Raw genomic sequence first — 12,526 nt, forward strand, 5'->3', positions numbered from 1 at the left:
CGGGCGCGGTGGCTTACGCCTGTAATCCTAGCACTCTGGGAGGCCGAGGTGGGCGGATCGTTTGAGCTCAGGAGTTCGAGACCAGCCTGAGCAAGAGCAAGACCCCATCTCTACTAAAAATAGAAAGAAATTATATGGACAGCTAAAAATATATAGAGAAAAAATTAGCCGGGCATGGTGGTGCATGCCTGTAGTCCCAACTACTCGGGAGGCTGAGACAGGAGGATCGCTTGAGCTCAGGAGTTTGAGGTTGCTGTGAGCTAGGCTGATGCCACGGCACTCACTCTAGCCTGGGCAACAAAGTGAGACTCTGTCTCAAAAAAAAAAAAAAAAAAGAGTTGTCACTTTGACAGTAGTTCCATTTGAACACCAAAGCCATGCCCCTTTCCCCATGTGAGCCCAGACCAGCTCCCTCAGGCGGTCCTTCGTGTCTCTGAGGCGCTGCTGTTGCTGTATGGGAGCAGTGAGGCTGGGCTGGTGGGCCCCTGGGTGGGGCACGATGCCTTCTGGAGCCCCGGGTTAGTCTGGCTTGGGCTGCTGTGACAAATACCACAGACCTGGTTGCTCAGATGTCGGCAGCGTATCATCTCCCAGCTCTGGAGGCTGGAAGTCTGAGGTCAGGTGTAGGCAGGGCTGGTTCCTCCCGAGTCGTCTCCTGGACTTGCACACGGCCACACTCACGGTGTGCTCACTTCTCTCTGTGTCCTCACCTGGCCTTTCTCTGCACCTGTGTCCTGACCTCTTCTTGTAAGGACACAGATTGGACAAGGGTCCCCCCTCATGACCTTGTTTTAACTTGATCATCTTTGTAAAGACCCTATGCTGACCAGTGACCAAATAAGGACACATTCTGAGATGCTGGAGATTAGAACTTCAACATACGAGTTTTGTGGGGGACACAGTTGAGTGCGTAACAAGCACTGGCCCTCTGTGGTGGTCGGGATCCATCACCCATAGAAAAATAGCCTCGTTCCCCCCAACAGGTGGGTAGCTTGAGGACCCTGTGGTCTGAGACCATCTCAGTCTCTAGCTTAATGGGAGTGGGACTGGATTTGCCAGCAGACACCGTCCCTTCTCAGACACCAGGGCCTTCATACCTGCTGAGCCAGGTTGTAGGGGTGGGGCAGAGACCCCACAAGGGACCCTCCCCTCATTCCCGGGCCTGGGTGCTCTGGCTTTTGGCAAAAGCAGCAGCAAACACCTTCAAAGTTTCCCCTCAGCCGCGGATTTGTGGCACGAGCCTGCTGTTAGCAGGGTGGTGAGATGGGCCCCTCCTTTGGAGGTGATGTGGTAGTCAGTGGGGAATTCTGTGAGGCCCCACGCAGTGGTGCTGGCACTGGTCTCAGCTGCAACAGCAAAGCCGGATTTGTGCTGTGTCTCTCCTCCCTGTGAGGCTGGGTCACCATCTCCACTAGGACAGTAGCCCTCGAGATCCTCAGGTAGCCACTGGGTTGCTGACGTGTCCCACCCTCTGGTCTCGCTGATGGGTTAGCTTTGGCCTTTCCCATTGGTGGGTCAGGCTTGAAGCTGTGCCATGAGCTAGGGAGGTCCACCTTGGTCAATTGCACACAGCCTCTGTCCCTGCTGCTGAGGCCACTGTCCATCTGGGCCCATGGAGCATTCATGGGGTGGCCTAAAGGATCTGGATTCAACATCCCTGTCCATGAGCATCTCCAGGATGGTGGGCACCCTCTGGACAAATGCAGGTGTTTCTGCTGGGCTCACACCCTCCTTCTGTGCCCATCCCAGGGGCCACACTCCTATCTCTTCCCCACATCTCCTTGCCCACAAGCTTCCTGTCTTTGGCCAGCTGGCCAACTTGGATACTGCCCATACAGAGCCAAGCATGGGCTAAACGTGCCACCTGGCCCTGCTCACCAGAAGCAGATCCCTCCACCCCCTGCTCCTAGGGCCAGCCCCCAGCAGTGGTGACGCAGCAGCTGTCCCCTTCTGGGTGGCAACAGTGTGCACTACATCCACAAGCACTTCTGCCTTCAGCAGCAGGTAGGAAACCCGTTGTGGAGCCTTGGTGCAGGCTGAGAGGGGAGTGGCTGTTCAGAAGAGGCAGGAAGTGGGAGCTCGAGCTTCTGTTCGTGGGCTTTACTTCCAGATGTGCTTGGTCCAGTTGCGCTACTTATGTTTCCTGAAGGATGGCGCAGGCGCTCAGCTCTCCCTGGGCCGATGGGTGAACGATTTTAGACCTTCACCAGGGCTGAGTAGCGGCGAGCCCGGAGTGGCTTTCTAAGTGGAGAGTGGATTTTGACAGGGGAGGAAATGGCCTTTGCCTGGGGCTAGGGGTCTGGGCTTGGTGGCCATTCTCTTGGTGCTTTCCAGAGGGCGTAGTGTCCCTGCCAGGTACTCAGGCAAGGCTGGGTCTGCTGGGCCATCCATGCCAGCAGCAAGATTGCTTGTGTCACGCCTGGACCCACTGCAGAGCCTGTTCTTGCCAGCATTGCCTGTTGCCCAGGACACGGGTCAGAGTGGGATGTCCAGGTGTGGTACATGCTGCACCCCAAATCCGGAGTCCCACCAAGCACTGTGCCTCTTAGAAGTGGGTGGTGTGAGGTACAGCACCGCATCTGACTTTAAGTAGCATATCCTAACATTTCCCAGATCACTGGGTCCGTAAACCTTCACTGGAGGCTTCTGAACTTTCACAGGGTTTCTCTCCCGCCCTCTGGAAAGCACATCTTCCTGAGTCATCCGGGGCACTCGCTATCCTGTCCTTACCACATCCAGTTAGCATAATGTCATCGAGGAAGTGAAGATCCCCGACCACAATTACACAGAAGCATGGTGTCATCAAGGCAAACCGAAGGTGTGCTGATGTCCCTGTCACGGGACACACACTGCGACTTCTTTTCTTTCTTGATGGGGAGAGGAGCGAGCATTTGCCAGTGCAGCATCCGCGTACCAAGTGCCAGGGGCTGGTTGGCTTGTCCAACTGCAGCGGACCTTGGCTGCAGTTGGCGCGGCCAGTGGTGGGATGGTGAGAACCCACCAACGCTCAACACCCAGCTGGCAAGAGATGGCGAGCGAGGAAGGAAGCCATCCCTCGGCAGGCCAGGGCACCGCGCGGGTTCCTGCTCCACCTCCTGGGGGGAACTAGCGCAATCGCTACAAGAAGCATCTGCAGAACCCCCCAACTCAGATTCGGCCTGATACCCCACCTTTGCCACATTTCCCAAAGCCCCTTCCAACCAGTGGGTCCTGGTGGCTGTCAGGTGGCAGTGTCAGCAGCAGGTCAGAGGTGTCATCCAGTAACCCCTGGAGGTCTTACTACCTCCCTTTTCCCAGGCCGAAGTCCCTGGAAAATGGCCCCCAGTCTCCCCTGTGTGAGTGGGAGTGTGCAGCAGTGGCTGTGTGGCCAGGTCCTTTTCAGAGGTACCCGGTCTCCTCTTCTAACACAGTCTCTGGGTCCATGAATTCGCTTCAGTCTGGGAACTAGAGGAGAGGCCTCGAAGCCTTGCTGTGGCGGTTTGTGTCCGAGACGTGCCTGCCAGACCTACAGACTTTCTGCTGGCAAGTATTTCAAGCAGTGCTTTGGAGTCTGCCCGGGCAGTCATTTCGTGGTTGCCATGGACCCCAGAGGGCCCGTGGCTTCAGAAATGCTCCTGTGCCTAGGAGTCACCTGCGACCTTGTCAGAGTGCAGGTCCTGACTCTCCGCCTGTCTGGGGTGGGCCAGGGAGTCTGCATTTCAGCAAGCTCACGGTGCAGGCCCTGGGAACACCCGAGGACAGCGGGAGGTCCTGGCCTTCTGGCTGCAGCACGGGCAGGCTGGGTTGAGGCCAGGCTGGCCCCGGGCAGTTAACTCAGTCCCCAGGTGCTCCAGCAGGCATACCAGACCTCAATCCTGGTCAGTGAGGTGGCTGGCCTGCCAAACCCACGTTCTGTGTTTTGCTTAATGAGTTTAGCTCGACCCCGTGAGGCTCCCCAGTCTTCTGCCAGCATGGATCAGCCTGGAACTCTGTGGATTTACTTCCTCTTCCTGGAGCCCCCCTTGGTCGTGGCCATGCTGGGGTCTGATCTGGGGCAGAGGACTGGCAGGTGGGGGTGAGTCTTGAGCAGAGTTGGCACCAGTTTTCAGGCAGCTGCCCCGGTGCAGGCACAGACAGGCGTTTTATATGTGGTGAGGGGACACTGGCACAGGGACTGGGTGCCCTCAGGCGCCTGCCTGTTTGCTCCCTGTGGCTCTAGGTGTTCGTCCTTTCCTTGCAAGTTGCTATTCCTCAGCAAATAAGGGCCCCCCATGGGGTCAAGCCTTCAGCTGGGCTGCAGCACCCAGCCCTGTGTACCCTATGGAGCCCCAAGGCCCCACCCACCCTCAGCCGCCCATACAACCCTCAGTTTCACCAAAAAGACCCCCTGTCTTTACAAGAAGCACTCCTGTTGCCATGGTAACCAGCTGCCAGGTCTGCCAGCCCCTGGCCTCGGCATGTCCTCCCACACTTCCAGGGTGATGCAGTGAGGCCATTCCCACCCACAAGGTGAGCCCAGGACTCCTTGGATCTGCCACCTGGCCCAGAACCTGGTATGGAGGGGCTGTGTCCTGAGCCACACCTGTCACTGGTGGGGGAGGGGGCTGGGAAAGAGGGCTGTGCTGAGCCTGTGCCTCACTGCAGCCTGTGGATGAGTCTGGCCCTGGGCTGGACGGGCCCCTTGGTGGTGCTGTAAGCGCACCCTCCCTGGGGCTGGGAGAGGCCCTGGTGCAGCCACTGGGGTCTGCATGTCCCCTTCCCTTGGCCTTTTGCCTAGACTTTGCCACAGAGGACCTTACAGGATATAGGACAAGACCTGCCCTGCCCACCTGGGCTGCAGCACCCAAATGCCAGCTCGGGAATCCCCCTGCAGCCCAGTTGGCACAGGAGAGGGGCCCCTTACCCACCGAGGCTGGGGCTGGGCCGTGAACATCCCCACGCAGCAGTCCCAAGTGGCCAAAGCTTGGTTCCCCTGCTATCACACCTGGTGGAGCCCCTTCTCTGGGGGCTTGGTCTGGCTTGTAGGACAATGGCTCCTCCAGGAGCCTGAGGGAGTGGGCAGAGGGAGGTCAGCAGGCCTGGGAGCCCACCGAGACCACTGTGCTCCTGAGAGCAGCAGAAAGCCCCAGCAGGGAGCACCTGGGCCATGGCAGTGGTGGGGACAGCCTGGGCATGCCAAGCTTCTCCATCTGGAGGTGTAGGAGGCCAGGACAGCGTGGCCTGGCCAGTGATACCGCTCAGGCTCAGGGGTCCATGTCTGTGGGGGGCAGGGTCCCAACCACAGCAAAAGTGCTGGTGAGCCTCAGCCTGCTGTCCTGCCCAGCCAGGAGCTCTGGTCTCCTTCTGAGGCTACTAGTCCCATCGTGGGCCCTTCATGACCTCATCTAACCCTAATCACCTCCCAGAGGCTCCACCTCCATATAACATTGGGGTTAGGGCTTAACGTACAGATTTTCAGGGAACACAAACATTTGTCATAACAGGGACTCTGGGTTAAGACCGAGAAAAGCCTGTGTCCTCTGAAAGGGACTGAGCATGGAGCTACCACCCCTGCAGTTCTGTGACCACATTACTGGCTGCCCCGCAAGTGTCCCTTGGAGATGAAGTCAGCCACTGTTCCTCCAAACAGTGGTTCCAGAGCAGGCAGGAGAACGAGGCCAGCCGGGCTCTGATGAGGGACAGCTCCAGTGAGGAGGCCATGGGACAGAAGGTGGAACCAGAGAGGCCCTTTGTGCATTAAAAAATCTAAAACAATATATGCCCACTCTGTCAGGTGGTCACAACACCGACAGTCCATCTCAGCAGGTTCCTGCCCTCCACAGGTGCCCTCCTCTGTGTCCTTCTAGCAAGTCAATCTTGTGTGCATTAAGGAACACCTTTATTGAGGTATGCTTGACACTAAAACTGCACCATTTGAAGTATAACACGTGACAGATTCTGACAGGTGTGTATATCCATGACATCCCAGTCAGCATCTAGATTGTGCGCATGACCCCCGGAAGCTACCGCGTGCCCCTTTTGAACCCCCCCTCACCGCCTCCTTTGATCCAGCCCCGCCACCACTGGCTGCCTTCGCTCACTAGAGATTCAGTCTTCCTACAAGTTTACACGACGGAACGGTGCTGGCTGGCTGCTTGCTTTGGCTACTTCCTTAGCTCGGCCTAATTACTCTCAGAGTCAGCTGTGTTGCTGTGTGTGTCGGTGGTTCATCCCTTTTTATTGGCAAGTAGCATTCCACTGCAGGGATGTGGAGCAACTGGTTTGCCCCTTCACTTGCTGATGGATGTTTTCCAGTTTGGGGCTGCTCTGAACATTTGTGCACAAACCTTTGTGTGGACACATGCCTTTCTGTTGGGTGAAGACCTAGGAGTGCAATGGCTGGCTCGTGTGTCAGACGCAGGCTTAGCTCTGTAAGACTTGCCAAACTCGTCCAAAATGTTTGTATCATTTTATGTGCTTTACCAGCAATGTATCAAAGTTCACAGCACATCCTTTATGATTTTGTATCTTGCCACCTTGCTAAGTGTGCTTGTTAACTTGTTAGTTCTAGTGGCCTTTTTTTTTTTTTAAGATTCTACAGAATTTTCTGCAAAGATGATCCTGTCATTTACAAATAAAGGCCATTTTATTCCTTTCTTTCCAATTTGGATCCCTTTTATTTCTTTTTCTTGACTTACTGTGCTGGCTAGAACCTCCAATACAATATTGAATAGAAGTGGAGAGAGTGAACATCATTGTCTAGTTCCTGATTTAGGGGAAAGCATTAGTTTTTCACAGTTAAGTGTGATGTTAACTGTAATTTTTTTTGTATATGACTTTTATCAGGTTGAGGAAATTCTTTTCTATTCCTAGTTTGCCGATTTTTAAAATCAGAAACGGATTTTGAATTTTGTCCAATGTTTTTTGCATCTATTGAGGTCATCATATTGTTTTTTCTTTCTTTTTTCTTTTTTTAGAGACAGTCTTGCTCTGTCACCCAGGCTGGAGTGCAGTGGTCTGATCATAGCTCACTGCAGCCCCATACTCCCCAACTTGAGCAATCCTCCTGCCTCGGCCTCCCTACGTGCTGGGACTACAGGTGTGAGCCACTGTGCCTGGCCTCATTGTTTTTCTGTCTGTTAATAGTAAGTTGCATTGATTTATTTTCAAATGTTAAACCAACTTTGCATTGGTGGATAAACCCCACTTGATCATGAGGTAGTATACTTTTCTCTTGTATTGTTGGATTTGATTAATTAAAATAAAAAACATTTTGCATTTATGTTCATGACATATATTGTTGTAGGTTTCTTTTCTTGTAATTCTGATTTTGGTAGCAGAGTAATGCTTGCCTTAGAGAATGAGTTGGGAGGTACTCCTTTCTCTTCACTTTTCTGATAGTGTTTGTGTAGAATTGGTATTATTTCCTCCTTAAGTGTTTGGTAGAATTTCTCTGTGAAGCCCTCTGGGCCCAGTGGTTTTTTTTTTTTTTTTTTTGTGGGAAGGTTTTATTAATAATTAAGAATTCAAATTATTTAATAGATATTTACCTACTCGGGTTATCTTATATCTTCTTGAGGGGGCTTTGGTAGTTTCTGTCTTTTAATTAATTCGTCTATTTCTTCTAAGTTGTCAAGTTTATTAGCATAAAGTTATTTATATTTTCTATTATTCTTTTAATGTAAGTAGAATCTGTAATAATATTACCTTTCTCATTTCTGATGCTGATCATTTGTGTCTTTTCTCTTTTTTTCAGGTCCATTTGCAAGAGATGTCAATTTTATTGATTTCAAAGGACCAGCTTTTGGTTTCATTAGTTTTCTCTATAGTTTTTCTGTTTTCTATTTCATTGATTTCTGCTGTGATCTTTAATATTTCCCTTCTGCTGATTACTTTGCATTTCATTTGTTCTCATTTTTCTAATTTCTTTTTTTTTTTTTTCCTGAGACAGAGTCCCGCTCTGTGACTTGGGCTGGAGTGGCATTAGCCTAACTCACAGCAACCTCCAACTCCAGGGCTCAAGCAATCCTCCTGCCTCAGCCTCTTTAGTAGCTGGGACTACAGGCACATGCCACCACCCCTGGCTAATTTTTCTATTTTTATTAGAGACAGGGTCTCACTCTTGCTCAGGCTGGTCTCGAACTCCTCAGCTCAAGTGCTCCTCCCACCTCGGCCTCCCAGAGTGCTAGGATTACAGGAGTGAGCCACTGTACTGAGCCTCTAATTTCTTTAGATGGAAGCTGAAGTCACTGATTTTAAGCCTGTCTTCTTTTCCAAAATACATATTTAGTGCCGTAAGTTTTCTCTAAGTATTGTTTTAACTACATCCCATAGTTTTTGATATGTTGTTTTTTCATTTCCATTCAGTTCGAAACAGTTTTAATTTTCTTTTTGGTTTCTTCTTCACCACATGGGAAATGAAGGAGAGGATTATTTAGTTTCCAAATATCAGAGAATTTTCCAAAGATCTTTTTGTTGTTGGTTTCTAATATAATTCCATTGTGGTCGGAGAATGTGCTTTGAACAACTTGAATCATTTTAAATATATTTCAACTTTTGGCAAAGAAAATGGTGGACTATTCTATAAATATAAATTAGGCCAAGTTAGTTGATAGTATTGTTCAAGTCTTCTATATTCCTAATGTTTTTCTGTCCACTTGTTCAATCAAATATTGGGAAATGAGGGTTGAAATCTCAGAGCATAATTGTGGACTTGACCATCTTTCTTTGCATTTATATCAGTTTTTGCTTCATGGATTTTTATTATCTGTTGGTGCACGCATACATATTTAAGGTTTTTATGTCCTTTTGATAATTTTAACAATTTGTCATTATGAAATGATCCTATTTATCTCTGATAATATTTTTTGTTCTGAAATGTACTTTAGCTGATATTAATATAGCCACTCCAGATTTTTTAAAAAATTTTTTCTTTTTTAGAGATAGGTCTCACTATGTTGACCAGACTGGTCTTTTTTTTTTTTTTTTTTTCAAGACAGAGTCTCACTTTGTCACCCTGGCTAGAGTAGAGTGGCATGATCATAGTTCACTGGAACCTCAAACTCCTGGGCTCAAACAATCCTCCTGCCTCAGCCTCCCAAGTAGTTTGGACTACAGGCTTGTGCTACTGCACCTGACAAGATTTCTTTTCGTTAATGTTAGCATGGTATATCTTTTCCCATCCTTTTACTTTTAACATATTTGTGTATTTATATTTGATGTGTGTTTCTTTTAAGAAGCATATATTTGGGTCTTCGCTTTTTTTTTTTAACCTAATCTGAAAATCTCTGCCTGTTAGTTGGGATGTTTAGAATATTTACATTTAATGTGATTATTAATATGGTTGGGTTTAAATCTACCATCTTGGCTGGGTGCAGTGGCCGCACATCACCACATCCAGCTAATTTAAAAAATTATTTTGTAGAGATAGGGGTCTCACCCAGACTGGTCTTGAGCTCCTGCCCTCAAGCAATCTTCCTTTCTTAGCCTCCCAAAGTGTGGGTTTACAGGTGTGAGCCACTGCACCCAGCCAACAGTTGATTATTTTTGAAAGAATTTAAATATTAAGAACTTTTTTTTTAAGAGACAGGGTCTCACTCTGTCACCCAGGCTGGAGTGCAGTGGCATGATCAGAGCTCACTATAGCCTCAAACTCCTGGGCTCAAGGGATACCTTTGCCTCAGCCTCCCAAACTGCTAGGATTACAGGCATGAGCCACCACATCCAGCCAGAAAAACATTCTTTATTTATGTAGTTGCCATTTCTGGTGCTCTTCATTTCTTAGCAGAGATTCAGGTTTCCATCTGGTATTATCTTTCTTTTGCTTGAAGAACACCCTTTAACATTTCCTGTAGTGTCAATCTGCTAGTGATTAAATTTTCCAGTTTCTTATACCTAAAAAAGTCCTTATTTCACCTTTGTTTTTTTTTGTTGTTGTTGTTTGTTTGTTTTTTGTTCTGAGACAGCGTCTCACTTTGTTGTCCAGGCTAGAGTAAGTGCTGTGGCGTCAGCCTAGCTCACAGCAACCTCAGACTCCTGGGCTCAAGCGATCCTCCTGCCTCAGCCTCCTGAGTAGCTGGGACTATAGGCGTGAGCCACCATGCCCAGCTAATTTTTGTTTCTATTTTTAGTTGACTGGCTATTTTTTTCTATTTTTAGTAGAGAGGGGGTCTCATTCTTGCTCAGGCTGATCTTGAACTCCTGACTTCAAGTGATCCTCCCACCTCAGCCTCCCAGAGTGCTAGGATTACAGGTGGGAGCCACCGTGCCCTGCCTCACCTTTGTTATTAAAAGACATTTCTGGTGGCGAATAATACCCTGTTGACAGGTTTTCTTTTTTTGGTATTTTAAAGATGTTGCTCCATTGTCCTCTTGCTTGCATTGTTTTCAATAAGACATCAAGAAAATATTCTTTTTTTTGAGACAGAGTCTCACTCTGTTGCCCTGGCTAGAGTGAGTGCTGTGGCGTCAGCCTAGCTCACAGCAACCTCAAACTCCTGAGCTCAAGCGATCCTCCTGTCTCAGCCTCCCGAGTAGTTGGGACTACAGGCATGCACCACCATGCCCGGCTAATTTTTTCTATATATATTTTTAGCTGTCCATATAATTTCTTTCTATTTTTAGTAGAGGTGGGGTCTCGCTCTTGCTCAGGCTGGTCTCGAACTCCTGAGCTCAAACGATCCGCCCACCTCGGCCTCCCAGAGTGCTAGGATTACCGGCGTGAGCCACCACGCCCGGCCAGGAAAATATTCTTTTCTTTGTTCCTTTACCCCAATTGTGTCTTTTTTCTCTGGTTACTTTGAAGCTATTCTCTTTATAACTGATTTTCAGCATTTGATAATATGACTTGGTGTCATTTTCTTCATGTTTCTCATGCTTTTTGCTTCATATTTGTTGAGCTTTGTGGAACCATGGGTTTATGTTTTCCATCACATTTGAAAAAATTCTGGCCATTTTTTCTTAAAATAGTTTTTGTTTCCCCACCTCTATCTCACCTTTGGAGACTCCAATTATACTTGTATTTCACCACTTTAAGTTGTACCATAATTCACTGATGCTTTTTCCACTTTTCCCCTTTTTCTCTGTTTCATTTAGATAGTTTCTATTGCTAGGTTTTCAAGTTCACTAGTTCTTTCTTTTGTAATTTCCATTAATCCCATTCAGAGTATTCTTTTTCTCAAATACTGTAATTTTCATCTCTAGATATTCAATTGGAGGCTTAAGGTTTTTTTTTTTCATGTCTCTACTTAACATATTCAGTCTTCCCTCTAGCATCTTGAACATATGAAATACAGTCACAGTAAGTATCTGTGAGGTTCTCATCGACTAATTCTATCATCTTTGTCATTTCTGGATCAGTTTTGATTGATTTTTCCCTCTCAGTATGGGCTATAATTTCCTGCTGCTTTTCATGCCTGACAGTTTTTTATTGGGTATCCAACATTGTATATTCTACCTTGCTGGGTGCTGGATATTTTTGTATACCTATAAATATTCTTGCATTTATTTCTGGGATGTGGTGATTAAGTTACTTAGAAACTGTGGTTCTTTGGGTCTTATTTTAAAGCTGTGTTAGGTGAGACCAGAACCATATTTAATCTCATGTAGATTTTTCCCTACTACTGAAGCAAGACCCTTCTTTCTGCCCTAATCAATGTTCCTTGAATCAAGGTTCCCCCTCTGGCTGTCGGACACAGGCACTATTCCCAGGCCCCTGTAGGCTCTAATCCTTCTGGGTGGTTCTTTCTCCAGCCTTAGGGGTTTCCTTCACACCCTTGCATTGATCTGTACTCAGCTGAGGCCTTGAGGATGACCCTCTGTGGATATCTGGGGTCCTTTCTCTGTGCAGCCCTCTCCTGTCCAGCCCTCTGGAGCACCTGCAAACTCCCGCCACCTGCCCTCCCACCTTCATCTCCTCAATGGAGGGAGACCACTGGGCTCTGCCTGGGTACCTCCTGCACTGTGCCCAGAGCAGTGGGCATGGACAATCCACAGCTCCCCTTTTTGTTTCCAGTCTCTCAAGGATCACTGTCCTTTGATGCGTGATGTCCAGTGTCCTGAGTACTGTTTTCACATATATTTGTCTGTGGTCTTTTCTTAAGGTCAGAGTGTGCAAATCTTGTCCCTGCTACTTCATCTCAGTTCTCTGCCAAGCTCTTTCTACCATCTGATACTCTTCCTTCCAGTCTCTACACCTGCTACTGAGATGCCACCTCTACAGAAAGTTGGGCCATCCACCTTGCTCAACCCACACCTCCAGCTCCGGGACACATCCTGACATGGAGGGAGGGCTCAGCACATCATTGTTAAATGATGATCTTATGAAGAGTAAATTACTACTTATTGGGGCTTACCTGTGCTGGGCAATCCTGCGGGTGTTGCAGATGGGGCGCTGAGACACAGAGGTTTCAGTTTTAAAGGGCAGAACTTGCACCCAGGCAGTCTGGGTGCGCACTCTGGCCAACTGTCGCGGAGTGGCCCTGTGAGTCCAAGACGGGGCGCCCGTCCCCGGCTCCTGGTGTGGGAGAGGGGCTGGTGGGGGGTTTCTGGAGGAAGGGGCCTAGGAGGG

General features: G+C 48.8%; 1 protein-coding gene across 1 annotated transcript in view; it reads left to right on the forward strand.

Moving 5' to 3' along the window:
- MAEA (macrophage erythroblast attacher, E3 ubiquitin ligase) overlaps positions 1-12,526 on the forward strand; it is a 400,167-nt gene that overhangs the window by 93,268 nt on the left and 294,373 nt on the right. The window lies entirely within an intron of this gene.

Source organism: Eulemur rufifrons, chromosome 20 (assembly GCF_041146395.1).
Source record: "Eulemur rufifrons isolate Redbay chromosome 20, OSU_ERuf_1, whole genome shotgun sequence".
Classification (NCBI taxonomy): domain Eukaryota; kingdom Metazoa; phylum Chordata; class Mammalia; order Primates; family Lemuridae; genus Eulemur; species Eulemur rufifrons.